The sequence below is a fragment of the Periplaneta americana genome, chromosome 4 (genome assembly GCF_040183065.1).
Source record: "Periplaneta americana isolate PAMFEO1 chromosome 4, P.americana_PAMFEO1_priV1, whole genome shotgun sequence".
NCBI lineage: Eukaryota > Metazoa > Arthropoda > Insecta > Blattodea > Blattidae > Periplaneta > Periplaneta americana.
The window spans coordinates 62,507,012-62,526,798 of record NC_091120.1 but is presented as its reverse complement, the minus strand read 5'-3'; the positions used below and the strand labels follow the sequence as shown (position 1 = coordinate 62,526,798).

General features: G+C 35.6%; 1 protein-coding gene and 1 long non-coding RNA gene across 5 annotated transcripts in view; one reads left to right on the top strand and one right to left on the bottom strand.

The window, feature by feature from the left end:
• Positions 1-19,787, bottom strand: part of LOC138697839 (atrial natriuretic peptide receptor 1-like) — a 2,249,689-nt gene that overhangs the window by 821,026 nt on the left and 1,408,876 nt on the right. The window lies entirely within an intron of this gene.
• Positions 1-19,787, top strand: part of LOC138697842 (uncharacterized) — a 434,418-nt gene that overhangs the window by 88,813 nt on the left and 325,818 nt on the right. Inside the window, exon 2 of one of the 2 annotated variants that reach the window (XR_011331624.1) lies at positions 8,560-8,784. The exons of the other annotated variant lie outside the window; for it this stretch is intronic. This is a non-coding gene — a long non-coding RNA (uncharacterized lncRNA). The remainder of the gene's footprint in view (positions 1-8,559; positions 8,785-19,787) is intronic. 2 annotated transcript variants of the gene reach the window in all.

Below are 19,787 nucleotides of genomic sequence, written 5' to 3'. Positions count from 1 at the left end.
TATGCTTATGAGTTTTCCTCTTTTGAAGCGAAAGAATACGGATATTGAGAGAAGCACTGATGTGATATTAAAAGTAGATAAATAACGTACAAGCAACGGTATCTTATTACTGTCATCTTTCTTCTTCTTGTATTGATTTTCTTTCTCAGTGACTCATTTTGTGTTTCTTCCAGCACATCTGTTTTAATCTCAGATTGTCTATAGTAGTTCTATATTCGCTTATGTCTCTCGTTCTTCAATTTCGCTACTCTGTTTTCTGCTCTCACCGCCAGAGACAAATGCAGTGTCTCGAGATTTTGGCACAGAATACATCCGTCCGCGAAGCGGGACAATTTATGTGGAGTTAGAAACAGCTGGTTTGTAATTTTTCTTCCAGAAATTTACGGTAAGTGACCACGTTTTCACTTCATTTTCAAAACAAGCCCATTAAAAACTTCTACTGCGTCACTACACCTTATTACCCTAGGAATATGAAAATTTCGGATTTAGTGATAAAGTATGGTAACCAATTTTATACTTCTTGACATCATTTTCCTGACACATTTCTTTAGCTAACTTTTAAATGCTTTTATGCTCGGCCATGCCGATATATAGTAATTATACATCTGGAAGCAGCCCTTTAAAGTACACCTATTCATTAAAGTTCAGGTGTTCCACCAATCAGAAAACACAACTGTAGCAATATGAAAGCGCAAGTGTCGATTATTCTCGGATATGCAATCGAAATACAACTAGCGAAACGTCACGGAGGCTGGAAATCCAATACTGTCGCAGAAGGTTATGTTCTGCTACTATAATAATTAGCATTAATTGTAAATAATATTCAAATAAATTCAATTTGTCATCTCGTTTTTCAATGTCTAAGTCAATTTCAAAGTTATATCAAGATTAATGTTTATTTTATTCTCTAGATTGTATCAAGGTCAATGACATCTGTTTCTAGGAAAAAATCAATACTTTCGCGTCTGCGCACATCTCACAATTTACGAGATATTGCACAAGGTCAGTTCCGCTCCCCAGTCAGATAAGAATAACATGAATATTTATGAATAATTTCAAGTTAGAAATATTGTTGGGCATAAAACGTCGTATGAAACTTGCCTATAATAGTAATTAAGACGCTCGTATGAAAATTATGAAACTCGCTTGCGCTCGTTTCATAAACGTACTCGCGTCTTAATTACCATCATTAAAGGGCTGCTACCAGGTGTATAATTACTACATTTCGGCATGGTCGAGCATAAACATAATTTGAAGCGCAAATGCTGAAAATGTGCGTTTACATGAAAATCACGCTTTTTAAAAGAGAAGAACTGCCCTCTGTCTCTTTATTGTTCCCATTATTATTGTGCAAAGATTTATATTAAGCGCATGAAGCAACAACACTGATAATACTTAGGCGTGAATATTTTTTAGTTGTCAGATATATTTTCTAGATCGCTTTAGGAGCCTAAATCACTAGGAATGTTGACATGTTAACAGAGCACCGTCATACTATGTGTAATGTGTAAGAATGAAAGAGACTGAAAAGGTAGAAAAGGCCAAACCTTGAAAAGAGTCAAATACTTCAGAGAAACGGAGAGAAGTATACTAATACTAATACTAATACTAATAATAATAATAATAATAATAATAATTATATAATAATAATAATAACAATAATAATAATAATAATGTAACGTTTGAGATGGACAGGACATGTAGCACGTATGGACGAATCCAGAAATGCATATAGAGTGTTAGTTGGGAGGCCGGAGGGAGAAAGACCTTTGGGGAGGCCGAGACGTAGGTGGGAAGATAATATTAAAATGGATTTGAGGGAGGTGGGATATGATGGTAGAGACTGCATTAATCTTGCTCAGGATAGGGACCAATGGCGGGCTTATGTGAGGGTGGCAATGAACCTCCGGGTTCCTTAAAAGCCAGTAAATAAGTAAGTAAGTAATAATAATGTAAACAACAAGTAAGTAGAAATCAGACCTCATAATAACATATAGAATGAAAGGAAAAAGTATAATAAAATGTGAACAGCAGGTCAAAATAAGTGAGACATACATAGTATAAAAAATACGACGATTATTGATAATAATGATGATAATAATAATAATAATAATAATAATAATAATAATAATAATAATAATAATAAAATAGTGAAGTACAAAGCATACAATGAATACAATATTTCTAGGTATACACAGTAAGGAAAAATATGATTGTATATAGTTCAAGTTATCACATTATAGATATACAATTATCGGGAAATATGAAAACAATAAGATAAAATAAGTTAAATATCACTAGAACATAAAAAAATGTGAATACGTGGAAACATGCAATACAACACTTGTTATAATAGTAAGTTAGTTTGGCAACTCGTCATAAAATAATTTTCTAACTTGGATTGAAAGATTTCAAAGTTCGGCAGCCTTGACTTCAGGCGGCAGAGAGTTCCAGTGACGAGAGGTAGCAACAGCGAAAGATGAGGAATACAGAGATGATGTGCGAAGTGGAATTTCTAGCGTGTTATCGCGTTGTGATCGTATGCTGCAACTATAAAAAAGTTGAAGAAAAAATACTTTCAGCCAACCGCTTTCTTGTTCTGTATATAGTCGATGCCAATTGAGTTAAACGACTTGTGAAACTGTGAAATAAGTAGGCTTACTTACAAGAGCTATCATCGAACATGCAGCTATCTAAACCGAACGCATAAGCGAGAAGCGCAGTGTAAACTTATTGTAGGAGTGAAAATCAATGGCGCAACAACATGGCACTTGATCAATCACCCCACCTCCCGCTCTTGCTGTGAATTTGTCAGATGACGAAGCCCTCCATTGAGTCCGTCTTTCTACTGTCCACTCGGTGCTTCCCCAGACTCGATCCATCAGGATTAGATAACCTTCCAGACATCATCTCTTGAAGTGATACTAAAGCTCACGATATTGACTGAAAAAGGTGAAAGTGGAAATCTTCCAGACTGAGCCATCAATTCCCTAAATGGTTCAAGTAAAAAGTTTCAATTTATAAATTACAGTCTGTCCGGTTTCTTTCTTAGCTAAACCAGACAGGATTTAAAATGTTGGTAGACCCTATGTGGGTGTTACTATCCTTCTTGAGTATTGTTTGTAGATGACCCAATATAAATCCATACATTTGCAAAAGCAAATCATAAACACTGTAAGAAGAAAAAGTACCATCACCTTGAACATAAATAATAATAATAATAATAATAATAATAATAATAATAATAATAATAATAATAATAATAGTTTGTTTAAGTAAATATCTCCACAGAACCGGTATACTGACTTTACCAAATTGTCTGTTATGCTGTCAGGAGTCTGAAGACTCCGAACACTGCAAAACGTTCTACAAGGTGTATCTAAATTGGTGTCAAGTATTTCTGGGACATGTTCCTAACACCAAAACACTACAAAAAGTTCATATGAACATTGGTCTCAAAATAATGTATTTCAGAGTTACAAGACAAAATTTAATGTTACAAAAATTGCTCGGAGTGGCTTCCTCCTGCTTCGAAGTGTCCCCTAAACCTGCGTTACATGCTCTGGCGTGCTCTGTTGAAAATTCCTGGAGTGTTTCGTATTTCGTCAAATCCAGTTCGGATACGCTCTCAGAATATCAACTTTAAATACAGGAGTCGCATAAACCATGGATTTTAAATGTCCCCAGACGAAGAAATCCATTGGATTCAAATCAGGCGATCGAGCAGGCCATGCAATGAATCCCCTTCGACCAATACATCTTTGGGGAAATCGATAATTAAAAAAATTACGAACTATCAGACTGAAATGAGCTGGAGCAGCATCGTGTTAAAACACATTCGTTGGATGACATCCAGAAGCACACCTTCAATTAAATGATGCAAATCATTTCGTTCTGTTCACTCACAGAATACATTTTCTTCTGATTTCTTTGCTCTACAAAATACAAACAAACCAAAAACCATCAAACAATCAGCGGTCAATAAAGGGACAAATCCTTTAATAACTCCCTAACGAATGGTTTTCAGGCCCATGTTGTTACTGACTTTTTAAATTGTTTTGATGTTAAGAACATGTCCCCGAAATATTTGACACCAATTTAGATACATCCTGTATAGAAAGAAATGAGCCATATTACCCGACCATTCTGTTTGTAAAACGGCAGTCACTTGTAGTACACAGCGCGCCGCTGTTACGTCACCTGAGCAGTACGGCTGCTCTCTTATTCTAATCATGGACTGAATTTCTGTCTTGCACAGAGTAACAACTTAAGATCGCACCGTCGTTGTTTACATTCCGCATACAAAATATCCCAATCAGAGCAAGTAATACACAATACAAAAATAATTAAATATAGGCTAGTGTTGGTAGGAAACAGAGTTTGTATAGGCCAGTTTCCGTCTGACCCTTTTCCAATTCACTGCGGGGTAAAGCAAGGAGATCCACTATCACCTTTACTTTTAACTTTGCTCTAGAATATGCCATTAGGAAAGTCCAGGAAAACAAGGATGATTTGGAATTGAATGTGTTACATCAGCTTCTTCTTTATGCAGATGACGTGAATATTTTAGGAGAAAATTCACGAACAATTAAGGAAAACACGGAAATGTTACTTGAAGCATGTAAAAAGATAGGTTTGGAAGTAAATCCTGCCCCCAAAAAAGTATATGATTATGTCTCGTGACCTGAACATAGTACGAAATGGAAATACAAGAATTGGAAATTTATTCTTTGAAAAGGTGGAAAAATATAAGTACGTTGGAGAAACAATAACAAATATAAATGACACTCGAGAGGAAATTAAACGCAGAATAAATGTGGGAAATGCTTGTTATTATTCGTTTGTGAAGCTTTCGTCATCCAGCCTACTCCCAAAAAATCTGAAAGTTAGAATTTATAAACATTTATTACCGGTTGTTCTGTACGATTGTAAAACTTGGACTCTCACTTTGAGAAAGGACCAAATTTAAGGATGTTCGAGAATAAGGTGCTTAGCTTAATATTTGAGGCTAAGAGGGATGAAGTTACAGGAGAATGAAAAAGTTATATAACGCAGAACTGCAAGCGTTGTATTTTTCACCCAACATAATTAGAAACATTAAATCCAAACGTTTAAGATAGGCGGATATGTAGCAGATATGGGTGAATCAGAAATGCATATAGAGTGTTAGTTGGGTGATCTGAGGGAAAAAAGACCTTTGGGGAGGCCGAGACATATATGGGAGGATAATATCAAAATGGATTTGAGAAAGGTGGGATATGATCACATAGACTGGAATATTGTTGCTCAGGACGGGCTTATGTGAGGGCGGCAATGATCTTCCGGGTTCTATAAAGGTCATTTTTAAGTAAGTAAGTTGGTAGGAAAGGGACAGATATTATAAACCCTGCATAGAAATAATCTTATAGGCTATGAAATGTTAGGAAAAATTATTAACTTAATTGGTTGCATATTAAACGTATTTTCATACAGTTAATGACAACAGGAAACTAACTACGCTATAGGATATGATCATTAAGTCTGTTTTACATCCGCCACTAGGGGTTTACACTATAAAAGCGGTATAAATGGCTGGCTGATTAAAATCAATTAATACATGCAGTAAACATTGTTCTCATTCTATAATGGATTCTGTTATATACATTGAAATCGTAATTGCTAACACTATGACGTAAATGAAATGTAGAACACATTACTCTGTTAGAACGATAATTGGGGCTCACCACTAGATGACAAACACAAAATATCTCATTGGGGATACATTAAAGAGAGACTTCTGCGATCATTATTTAGGAAGGAAATGTGCTAGTATCCTGAAATGCTTCTTTACAGCGAAAATATTTTAATTAGGTACGCCTACTCTTTCTGTGAGACATGTAAAATAATTGATGTTACGTCACAGCACAAGATCTCTTTATAATGTACTGTCAGATCATAGTTGATATTTATTTCGCTGCTCGTTGCTCACTGTTCTCATATTCTGATTGCACTGTTAACAGCCTGGCGATTGTTTTTTTATGTACCAGTCAAAAGAAGTTTAATAACGACTGAAGTATCAAACTGAAAATCTATCATGTCTACACTTGTATATAGTAATTACTAGTAACATGATAATAAGAAGTCCACACCTGTGGAGTAACGGTCAGCGCGTCTGGCTGCGAAACCAGGTGGCCCGGGTTCGAATCCCGGTCGGAGCAAGTTACCTGGTTGAGGTTTTTTCCGGGGTTTTCCCTCAACCCAATACGAGCAAATGCTGGGTAACTTTCGGTGCTGGACCCCGGACTCATTTCACCGGCATTATCACCTTCATATCATTCAGACGCTAAATAACCTAGATGTTGATACAGCGTCGTAAAATAACCCAATAAAATAAAAATAATAAGAAATATATTCTAAAGTAGGCATGTCCAGAGCGGGCATTTCTAGCCTTTAAGCGAGGTGCAACAGTGACGTAGATATCTTTTAAGCGTGCACCTCCATGTGATTCTGAAATTCTATCTGATGGTTGCACTCTCACTTTGAGAGAGGAACAGACTTTAAGTGTGTTTGAGAATAAGGTGCTTAGGAAAATATTTGGAACTGAGAGGGATGAAGTCACAGGAGAAAGATAGTTACACAACGCGGAACTGCACGCATTGTATTCTCCACCTGACATAATTTAGGAACATTAAATCCAGACGTTTAAGGGGTTAGGTACAGCTTACAGCAGTAACATTTTGTAAATATTCGACATTTTTTTCTTCATTACTGTATCTTGTACAATAATGAATATAATGTGTAAAACACTGTCCTTCTGCTATATAAGAAAAATATTTTTACGATTAAAAAAAATTACATTTTTTTTTTTTTTCAAAAATTCAGTTCACTGTGCAGTGATGAAGCGTTTTACACATAACTAAAAAATTATCCAACATTCTGTGCTGAAATTTTTTGTGTGTATTTATGCATGTCATATCTACAATATGAAAGAAATTGTTGGCTTTAGAAATGGATTACTGGCGCCGTAGTTGTCAAATTTCGAGGATGGATCACATTAGGAATCAGGATGTCCGTAATATAATGCAAGTATCAGGAGATATCTTACAATCAGTGGAAACTAAACGCCTGATATGGTATGGGCATCTCCAGAGAATGTCAGCCGACCGCTGGCCTAATAAGGTCTTCAACTGGACTCCCCCGGAAAAAAAGAGAAGAGGAAGGCCAATGAAAAAATGGAGCAAGGAGGTTCAGGAGGATATGGTCTGCAGGGGTCTACAAATGGGCGATTGGCAAAACCGGAGTACCTGGAAGTTGAGAAGCGGGAGACGGCGACAGCCGTAAAATTACTCGCAATACATACATATCTACAATATGATGCAAGACACTTCTCTTCCTTTGATATATTGCCTGATAACAAATAAATTCATTTAAAGAAATGGTCAAATATCAGTATTTTCTTCTAACTTAAAAAAAAACATTATTTATTAAGGAATGTAGTTGAAAGAGCATGATAATGTAAACATGAGATTCAGCAATAAAATAAAGAGAGAGAGTATAAAAAGTTAACAAATTTATGAGTTATGAGGGAAAACCTTCATCACAGCACAGTAAACTACCATCATTTTGAATTTTGAAAAAAAAAATAATAATAATATATTTTTTTTAAATAGCAATATATATATTTTTTTCATATAGCAGAAGGACAGCGTTTTACACATACCGATTTTCATTATTGTACAAGATACAGTAATAGAGACAAAAATGTTGAATATTTTCAAAATTTATATGCTGTTATTTATACTTAACCCCTTAAGTTGGCCAGGGCATGTAGCACATATGGGTTAATTTAGAAATTCATTTAGAGTGTTAATTGGAAGGCTGTAGGGAAAAATATTTTTTGGGGGGCCGAGATGTAGATTGGAGTATAATATTAAAATGGATTTGAGTGAGGTAGGATTTTATGGTAGAGACTGGATTAATGTTGCTCAGGATAGGGACCAATGGCGGGCTTATGTGAGAGCGGTAATGAACCTCCGGATCCCTTAAAAGCCATAAGTAAGTAATGAGATATATTTATATTCCTCTGTTAGTAAACAGTGTTGTTAGAGAATGTTCTGAGAATAATGCTGTTGGAGGAGTCCAAATCAAGAGCGAAGGTGTAGCAATGTGAAGTTTAGAATATTTCATACATTACATTATTTGTGTTCAACTTCTCTCAAAAACAATAGATGTTACAGTATATTAAATGTCTACAGCGTATGATGCAGCCTACAAGCAATTCATGAGAATGGAAAAAAACATGGTCGGAATAAATTGGCTCGCTGTCTTTAGCTCGAAAACAGCTGCTGTGTTACGTCACAGCATGTTGTTATGATGAGAGCTTTTTTGAGTCACGTGTTTTTATAAATTTACTTATTTTTTTATTAATAAAGATAGACTTCAATATTTCGAATACATGATTTGAGATTATATTATATCAATTTCATTTAATCTAATAATTTAGGGAAACTGAACACTATTATGTGAACTAAATTTTATTACACTAGATTTATCTATATCAAGAATTCTTCTTTCTTTCAGGTTGGGATGCGCGAAGTGGAAAGTAATGGTAGTCACACGATCATGAAGAACGAACTGTTAACTACTGTAAGATCGTGTTTCCTTCTAAGATGTGTTGTTTTGATCCTTATGGAATCACTCAAACGTTTAAGGACAATGTGTACAACACGATCCATATTATGGGTCATATTATTATCAGCCCAGATAAGCCACAGTGCATGTCCATGCACCTGGTATATAGTTGAGGTAATTAACCAGCTAAGGGACATCATGTGTAAGATAACTGATACTATTAATGTAACAGCGTTTAATATTCGTCTCCATATGGAGCATTCGTAACATAATGAATGCAGAGGTGTGCTATTTTTGGTAATAACGATATGCGTAAGTTGTTAATTTTATGCATGAAAAATAAAAATCTCTTAACGAAAGTCTAAACTTAAGTGAAATATCCGGTAATTTTCGCGCAATTGGTAAAAATCGACGAAATTACTTCATAATTACGATATTTTCAACAATAAACAGGTTTTATGGTGAATTCGCACGAAAAAATGCCTCTTCCAAATAAAACATGAAAATTTTCTTCGTTATAAAATATACATGAACATTATGTTATAATTTTTAAGTTCCGTTAGGATGCGAAATATGCACGAAATTGCTTTCTTTTTACGAAATACTTACCAAAATTAAACGATTTTAAACACCGAAATCAGGGTAAAATAATCACTAGCGCTAGGATTCTTAGGTAAATAAATAGTTCATTTGCACTATAAAATACACTCGTAATTGTGTTTTAAGTTTCGAACAAGGTTTTGAATTGAATTGAATTGAAAGAGAAGAATTGGGAGGACAAATTTAAAAGGTACGCAAAACGCGTCCTTGCAAGGGGTTCGAGGCTGTAAGAAACTAAATATGTGAGTTCCAAGCCTGTTGGCCACTAGTCTCACTCCGGGTTACGATGCTCCACTGAAGAATTGTTTTTTTTTTTACAATTCATTTTATATTTTCAGATATGCCTAGTAATATAATAAAATAAGTATATATAAATTTCAATCATAAAACACATCTGAAATTTATATATACTTATTTTATTATCCACTGAAGGAGTTCTAGAACATTTTGAAGGGGAAAAAACATAAAATGGACGTAACCTCTTAGGTACCACATACGCGAGGGGACGTCGAACAAGGTGACTTGTGTATACATATTATATTTTGATTTTTATTTCACAAAAAAAAACACACATTTTCGAATTTTTAATGTAAATATATATTTTCAAATATTCACATAAAACACAAAAAATTTAAGTTTTCATCAAATAATTTTCGACAAAAGCCCAATTTCAGATTAATCATTAACCGGCTGTTCAGTGCAGTTGCTAAGACGTGATAGCTGTCAACTCTTTCTTGGAATTGCCTGTGTGTGGACCTGTGGAACTGCAGTCTGCTCTTTCACCACAAGTGATAAGCGATGTCACCACTAAAAATTGTACTATACCTAACACATATAATCACTGATGTGTAATTTAGGAGTGCCTTGTAAGTTATCATAGTTCTGAATCAGGAAGCAATATTATAATTTCAAAAACATCAGCTGCTTTTCTTTTCGTTTCCAATCATATCGTGTTCCTAGGGAGTGCATATTTTTTCTCAATGGCCAGGGTTCCTTATCAGTCTTAACATAAATAATTCAAGCTGACTTCTTGTGTCGTAGAGCGCTCTTTTTCTCAGTACAAGTCAGTGTTCACAATAATCTTTAGTCATTTCTGATGGAGAACTTGAAAATGAGTCTCATTGTGCAATGTAATTCTTCAGCACTTGGCGAGGCATAATTTATAATGGTGAGTACGGGTATATCAAATTGTTTATATAAGGTCGCAATCGATCCCTATCCTGAGCAAGACCAATCCATTCCCCACCATCACATCCCACCTCCCTGAAATCCACTGTCACATTATCTTCCCATCTACGTCTCGGCCTCCTCAAAGGTCTTTTTCCCTCCGGCCTCCCAACGCACACTCTACCTATATGCATTTCTGGATTCGCCCATACGTGCTACATGCCCTGCCCATCTCAAACGTCTGGATTTAATATTTCCTAATTATGTCAGGTGAAGAATACAATGCGTGCAGTTCTGTTTTGTGTAACTTTCTCCATTCCCCTGTAACTTCATCCCTCTTAGCCCAAATATTTTCCTAAGAATCTTATTCTCAAACAAATTGTCCTCTGTTAAAGTGAGAGTCTAAGTTTCACAACCATAAAGAACAACCGGTAATATAACTGTTTTATAAATTCTAACTTTCAGACTTTTTGACAGCAGACTGGATGACAAAAGCTTCTCAACCGAATAATAACAGGCATTTCCTATTTTTATTCTGTAGTGTAATTTGTATTTGTTACTCTTGCTCCAAGATATCTGAATTTTTCGACCTCTTCGAAGGATAAATCTCCAATTTTCATGTTTCCATTTCGACAATAAGCTTATTCTGGTCACGGGACATTATCATATACTTTGTCTTTTCGGGATTTACCTCCAAACCTACCTCTTTACTTGCTTCCAGTAAAATTCCCGTATTTTCCCTAATCGTTTGTCGATTTTCTCCTAACATATTCACGTCATCCGCATAGACAAGCAGCTAATGTAACCCGTTCAATTCCAAACCCTCTCTATTACCCTGGACTTTCCTAATGGCATACTCTAGAGCAAAGTTAAAAAGTAAAGATGATAGTGCATCTCCTTGCTTTAGCCCACAGTCAATTGGAAACGCATCTGACAGAAACTGACCTATGCGGACTCTGCTGTACGTTTCACTGAGACAGATTTTAATTAATCGAACTAGTGGTGGTACATGTGGTACTAATTATTATTATTATTATTATTATTATTATTATTATTATTATTATTATTATTATTATTATCAACATTATCATCATCGTCATCGTCCTTTTTATTTGTTGTTAATCTTTAAATTGAGTTAAACTTTATGTGTTACAAAATACACTTTCGCAAATGGCAATATACTTTTTATTATACTGGGTGTTCAGTTCAAAGTGTGTCATGGCTCGCTGTATGCCATCATGTGGCTAGCCGATGAGCCTAGAGAATTCAATCTTCCTACACTTCCGCAGAGATGTATAACCTATGAGGCAGAGAAGTTGCCTAGCAAGTACGGTGTTCATTCTGAAGAGTACGTACCGATACGTACGGTAACGCCGGTAGTGGCAGGAATGTGAACTGTTTGGAAATACGTACTGTCGGGATATGGGGAGAGGGTTAAGACGATTACTTTCGTATTTGTTGACATTAACTTCGACGGTCAACATGGACACGGAGCATTTGATTTGTGTTGTGGAATGTTACCGTACGCAACCGATGATAACAAATACCCTGCGTACGACTTGCCGGCGCAAAACACAGTTCGAAAAAGGTTATGATAGCACACAGACCGTACAGACCGTCATCTGTTGCTACGACGTTCAAGTTATACCGTACACGTTCTCAAGTTCAGATTGAAGAACGCCTTAAATAATAGGCAAGTTCTCTAACATATAAGCTGAAACTCGCTTCAAATCGGTAACCCAACAACAGTGACGCCATGACACACTTTGAAATGAACACCCAGTAGAAGAAGGATATAACTATACTCTACCGCAAGCAATCAAACTCATATCTACTGGATATGTTAGGAGATACGGTAACTCCTGTGCTATAAGGAGCAATTTTTTTTTTAGTTTTGTTAATATAACACGTAATGTCTAAAAAAGAGTTCCGAGAAAGACAAAGCGATAATCGAAATGTCCAGGAAAGTGAACATCGGCGAAGCGCGAACCTGCGACGATATTGGCAGCAGCAGTTATGACGTGCCCCATAGTGGAGTCTGAACGCGCCGAATTCGCTGTCATTTCAGCTGATAGCTCCGCTGGTGCTACATTACTTACGGTCCGCGTTGTCGGCAAGTGGCTCTGACAGTGACGGGCCTTCAACACCCACCTGCTGAAATTTCTGCGCGAGGCAGAAAAGTGATGTGTATCGATACGGTGCTAATTGACGATCTTACTTGTTGGCTGCACGTGAGACGAATTGATTACATGAATATAGCAAAGAATAGCTTTCCTACTGTAACTGCAAGAGGTAGCAAAGCAATTTGTTCGCGGTTTTCAAGTTGTTTACAACAGAAATGTTAACACTTCAATTGAGGGGATCAGAAGCAAAGAGGTATAAGTACACTTAAGTTACTTAAAAAAAAAGTTATTGAAAGTACAGCAGAGTCCGTATAGGTCAATTTCTGTCAGATGCGTTTCCAATTCATTGTGGGCTAAAGCAAGGAGATGCACTATCACCTTTACTTTTTAACTTTGCTCTAGAGTATGTCATTAGGAAAGTCCAGGATAACAGAGAGGGTTTGGAATTGAACGGGTTACATCAGCTGCTTGTCTATGCGGATGACGTGAATATGTTAGAAGAAAATCCACAAACGATTAGGGAAAATACGGGAAATTTGCTTGAAGCAATTAAAGAGATAGGTTCGGAAGTAACTCCCGAAAAGACTAAGTATATGATTACGCCTCGTGACGAGAATATTGTACGAAAGGAAATATAAAAATTGGAAATTTATCTTTTGAAGAGGTGGAAAAATTCAAATACCTGGGAGCAACAGTAACAAATATAAATGATACTCGGGAGGAAATTAAACACAAAATTAATATGGGAAATGCCTCTTATTATTCGGTTAGGAAGCTTTTATAATCCAGACTGCTGTCAAAAAAATCTGAAAGTTAGAATTTATAAAACAGTTATATTACCGGTTGTCCTTTATGATTGTGAAATTTGGACTCTCACTTTGAGAGAGGAACATAGGTTAAGGGTGTTTGAGTGTAAGATTCTTAGGAAAATATTTGGGGCTAAGAGGGATGAAGTTACAGGAGAATGGAGAAAGTTACACAACACAGAACTGTACGCATTGTATTCTTCACCTGACATAATTAGGAACATTAAACCCAGAAGCTTGAGATGGGCAGGGCATGTAGCACGTATGGGCGAATCCAGAAATGCATATGGAGTGTTAGTTGGAAGGCCGGAGGGAAAAGGACCTTTGGGGAGGCCGAGACGTAGGTGGGAAGATAATATTAAAATGGATTTGTGGGAGGTGGGATATAATGATAGAGACTGGATTAATCTTGCTCAGGATAGGGACCGATGACGGGCTTATTTGAGGGCGGCAATGAACCTCCGGGTTCCTTAAAAGCCAGTACGTACAGTACGATTATTTAGTCCTGACAGTCGCCGGCGATATGCGCCTGGGTCAGGCGAGTCCATTAAGTTACGCCAAGGGGTGTTTGGGTTATTCACTCGCTTGCCTTCGGAGCGATCGGATGTCATGCGTGCGGTAGAGCGGTATGGTTCCAGTACAATTAAGCTGTACTGCATTCCTTTACCGACCGCTCGCCCTTATCTCTACTACGGAATTCTACCCACTCAACCTATTACTTCTCCTCTTTCGCGTCGTTGAGCTGTCAGGAATAAATAATCGGTCTGTACTTAAAATTTCGTAAATGCCGTGAAATTTTTTATTTAGATTTTAATGTGTAATGTGGTTAAAAGATATAATTTTGAGTAACAATAAAATAGAGAGCATTTTATACAGAAAATGTCTACTGTACGTGCGGTATTAAAACAAAAAAGGGTACTAAAGATACAATTTCTCGCTTGTTCTTGATACTGATAGGTTATTAAGAAACTTAATATTGTTGCATACTAAATGGAGAGAACATGAACGCAAACTTTCTGAAAATTATAACTACAGTATATGGAAGGGTATACATAAAACAACATTGATGCCAGAGGCACTGCAAGAATAATTTACGGTGACATTTCGAGACTACTAATGAAGAAAAGTTCGCGACACGAACTCTTATGAAAACTGCTCAATCAATCGCTGCCTCAGGGAAGTCACTGCAGTCTTCTGTATTTCGTGATCCTTTCTGCAGTGTGATATTTAATTTAGTACAAGCAGGAAATGAAATATTAAAGGAGACTTGTTGATAAGAGCGCCTTGGAAAAAAGGGAAGAAACAATGAATGCCTAACCCGACTCAGTGTTGAAAAAAAATATGAGATGGGAGTGTTTTAAGATACAGATTCCGTGGACTTTTTTTTCTATTGTAGATAGGAGAATGAACAGCTATTTTTATTCCAGATATAGTCTGGTTGTATTTGGGGAAATTTTATTTACATCGCCTACTACAGAGGGGGTGTTGGCAACCTAGAATAGAGATATAACTGGGGAACGTATTCTGTCTCAGGGCGTAACACAGTCTAGTATGTACAGTCACGAAGCTTGAGTTGTGAGGGTGCTAGGAACAATAGATTGTGCCGGTACTATTTCGCATTGTCTGTAATGAGGCGATATTAGCGATCCTAGTGGTTAGCAACTATCTATGGATGCATATTTACTACGTATTGAGCTTCGTGACTATGTATACTAGACTGTGGGCGTAAGGAGATAAGCTTAGTTGTTCACAGACTGCATTGTGTGACGTCATGTTTCCCGCGAGAAACACAGGTACTAGGCATTAGGGAATATTTGCATTTTGTTTGTGTGGAGCAGACGTTCTATTTATGATTCAAAACTGGACCCCGGAGACTATTGGCAATGCATTCTAGTGATAAAAAGCGATACTACGATGATTTTTTCTACAATTTAAATTCATAGCAAATATTATAAGCAGAGACAGGAACTTTGGCAGAATGCCTTTTTAAATGTGTTAAATCTATCTTCATTTTGAAAGTAAATCTGTACGAATTATACCTTTGTGATTGAAACGTCACAGTTTTATGTTGCCCTTTTCTGCCTTTTCTAATATAAATGCCTAATTTACAAAATAAATGTTTTTTTTTTGCATTTATTTGATTATTTATCTATTATTTATTAATGTATTATTAAAAATTGCCTACAGGTATATTTTAATTTATTTCTATAACCGCTACAATGAAAGTGACTTCACCGAATGTATATTATTGTCTTTCAGTCAGTTCTTATTCTCTTTGTAACAATGAGTGCTGCCGTGCAAAAATGTATAACAGTCAGCGTTTTAATTATCGCTTGTGTTTATTTGACGAGGCAATAATGAATGCGGGTCTAACGTTATTTTTAACGGTTATTTTTCTTTCAGTTTTCATTGCGACGTTGTTGTAGCTAGCTAAATATTTCATATCGCAACATATCAGTACAACCAAACACAAAAATGCACTTTCCAAGACTACTGGGAAGAATATTTCTTTGTTCCAACAGTAATTGCAACATCGAGTCGAAAATCTCAATTTGCATTCGACTTATGTAAAACTTTTCTTGCTGCCGAAATCCCTTTGTGGAAAGTGCAAGGTTGTGGGTCTAGTACAAGGTTTTTGTAATTGTCTTTTATTGCATATTTTAGCTATTTATAATGCCTTTTTGCCTGCCTATTTCAGCTATTTACGATGTTTTGTGCCTGCCTATTTTAATGATTCATAAAGCCTAAACTTCCGGTCTCTGATTATAAGTAACAGCAATACAGAAAACAATGGAAGAATGATAATAATAATAATAATAATAATAATAATAATAATAATAATAGCAAGAGAAAATGTAGATGTGTTTAGATACATGCAAGTTCAAGAGTTAAACAATTACAGTTTAGTATTAAATTAGATAATTTGGACAAAAAGAATGATTTCAATTATTGCTATATTAAAAAATAAAAATTATATTCTACAAAAGTAATATTTGAAGAAACATCACATTCGAGAGACGAAAAATAGTTTTTTTGACAATCGACTTTTCAAAGTGGTCAATGTTTGACAGCCTCTTCACACTATGTCCACTATAATACGCTATTTTTAATAGTGACCTACGCCGGTGGCCGGCACATAATTAGACATTTTTAACTTTCCTATATATATATATAAGTGAAGTATAGAATTTTATTGTCTTTTTCTTACAATAACTGGAAGTGTATGTGAAAGTAAGAGCGGTTTAATTTCTGTTCTATATAAATACGGAATGTATATGAGAGGAAATTGGATGTTTCTCCATTTACTTTAAAGATTTAACATTTATGTGACTGAGAATTGGAGATTAATTTAAGTCTTGAAATTAAAAAGAATATTCTGTGCAAATAGATGTTATCATGGCGTCATAAGACACATTAAACCTAAACTATTAAATATTAAAATTAAAATCATAATAATATATAACTTTGATTAGACTACTGCTTATCTAACCGTTACTTCACAGGTATGGACAATTAAAAGCAATAATACAGTGGACTCTCCTAAGTTCGACGGAACAGAATTGAAATTTCAGCCCGATAAGGATAGTGGGTGTGGTAGGTGAAATGAATACAAATTCTTATTGGTTATCTATCCACGAATACAGTACTGTACTTGCATTTCCTGCCCGCTCCGAGACTTGTGTATGCGCTTCTAGTACCACAGTGGGTTTCGACAGTTCCGTCTCACAAACGACACAATTCTCAAATAGAAAAAGGAGAGTTCATTAATTTAAAATCAGTGATTAAATATGGATGTCCTAATCAGTAAAATATTCTATTTTCCTTTAACAAAAGTATCACTACAAGACACAGAACCATTACCCATTCAAATGGCAAACCCATTTCTTAGTGCCCGTAGAGGGGCGTGTCTAATTCTCCTACGTAAGCAGTCGAACTATAGAATGTCGAACTTGTTTTCTGTCGAACTTAAGAGCTTCCACTGTACATGTAGGCCTACTTTTCATCAGAGAAACTTGAGACGGCCTCATATTTGAGGGAGAGATAATTATTTCATTCTTGTAGGATCTGAGAGAATGTTGCTGTTTAGTCAACTGTCCGAAGACAGGTCTGAACCTCACAAGTGATACTAACAAGGCACCACTTCTGAGGCAACTAGACCAGGAGATAATGAGGTAGGGTGGAACGAGAGATTAATGAACAGAAAAGGGAAAATTAATTTATTTCAAATACAAAGTGGGAATGTATTTGAAACAACAAAGGGAAGTAAATTATGTCTTTGTTATGTAATTTGGGCCGATTTAAAGAGGAAGTGAAGATTAATTTCTTACTTGCAGAAGTCAGAATATATTTATGAGGTAGAAAAGTCGAGATCTTTCTCCTTACTACAGGAGTAATTATGCCTGAGATAATGTTTCTTTGATGTATTTAGAATTGTGTAATTATCACAATACTTCGTGTGCAAAGCGTTGGAATATTGAATATGTTGAACACAATAAACAATATATTGCACAACCTACACGTGCAATGCAAACATTTTTTTCTGCCGGTCTGTGGTTATTGTGGAATGCTTTATCCTTCAAATCTATTTTTTTTTACAAAGTGGTAACTCCCTATAACAAAAAGTTTCGCTCTTGGGTGAATGAAACAATATAACTGTAACTTCCACAAAGGATCACGTTAACAATTATGCGATAAAATTAAAGATTAAATTCCTTTTAGAATTAAATCATTTTACATAAAATACAGTTTGTCCTTATTCCAGCAATTAAGATTTTTAGGTATTTTATCAAAAAAGTCAGTGTGGTGCACATTACTCTATGAAGTTAAGTTTTATCTATAAGTTTTTTTTTTTTTTTTTTTTTTTTTTTTTTTTTTTTTTTTTTAGATAGATGGATTTATTGAGCAATATTACACATACAGATGTACTATATTAACAGAATTTTCTCTTAAATCCCATGCACGGGTCTTCTGACCGTATGTGTTGTGTAAAACAAGTCCTAATTTGTAAGTTTCACCCTTCTCACGTACAGTTAGGTCCAACCACTCTCCAAAAGAACTCACAGATTAAAATACAAATGGCACAAACAAAACACATCATATAATACATCCTAACATAAAGAGGCATAAAAGTGTATAATTGAGTATTCCCTTCGTCAGTTTGCATCACAAATTGCAACAGATAAAGTTCTAATCTGTCTCGCCTTCAAGAGGAGCAATCCAGTCTTTTGTTCCGATTCTCTATTCCTCATGAGGTCAAGACTTGCAAGCTAACTCCTATTCTGACTTAGTATCGAGGGTGGTAAATATTTTTTTCCGGATATGTTCCAATTCGACACACTGCAATAAAATGTGTGTCCAGGAATCCTTTTCTCTGCTCAGTGGACAAAGGCGCTCTCCTTCTTCATTGACAATTTTATTACCCTTCCATGCCTCCAATCTTAGCCACGCTAAACCTGCTCTGCTGTCTTTGCTCTATAAGTTAAAGCATCGTTTGTTGTAAATGGAATTACGTAAAATAATACAATTAGCGAAAGACTTTCTCAAAGGAAATAAATCACTGAAACGAAGAGAGAAGGAAATTTAAATCAAATAGGATTTAGAAGAAACTTTGTGTGCCACTATGTCCCCAAGTGTATTAAGTCAATGTATATTTTCTCACAAGGAATATCTCCTTCAATTTCATAAATAAAAAACCTTAACACAATTCTATGGCAGCATATCATAGAGAGTTTTTAAGAAACTAAATACTACAATTGATTTTGTATTGATATTGATATTGATATTTATTTGTCATTCAACTTTACAATTCACAGTTATGGTGGACCTTCACCTAATTGATTTTGTATGTTATCCCATATAAAATTTAAAATCGCCTAGAAAGCATAATTGGCATATTCATTCATATTATAAAAGTCACCGAGCATTTGCACTTAATGGGTTGAAGGAAACCCCCGGAAAAAACATCAATGAAGTGACTTGTCCCAACTAGGATTTGAACCCGGATCCGCTCGTTTCACGGCAGAAGGACGTAATCCTTTAAAATTATTATGGTGTAACCTGCTCATGTTGTATGTTCTGTAGCGACAATATAATTTGTTTGTACATGATATTTTCAAAAAAGTTAGGTAACTCCGCGATTTAACTAACTTTTTTGAAAATATCATGTACAAACAAATTATATTGTCGCTACTGAACATACATGATATTTTCAAAAAAGTTAGGTAACTCCGCGATTTAACTCCCCGATATAAGCGTACAGGCACATAGAGACAGAGACTTCGATTGTGATCAGTTAATTGCATTCAACACAAAACACAGACAGAGAATTTCTCGACAGAGGTTATCGATCTGACACGATCGCTGTCAATTCCCGTAGCACTAGACAAGCCATGAACTGTCGGAGAAAAGCATTCCAGTTTCACCGTGAACAATCCTGGCATTGCTAGGAAACTAAACAGGTAATATATTAATTTAAGTTAAT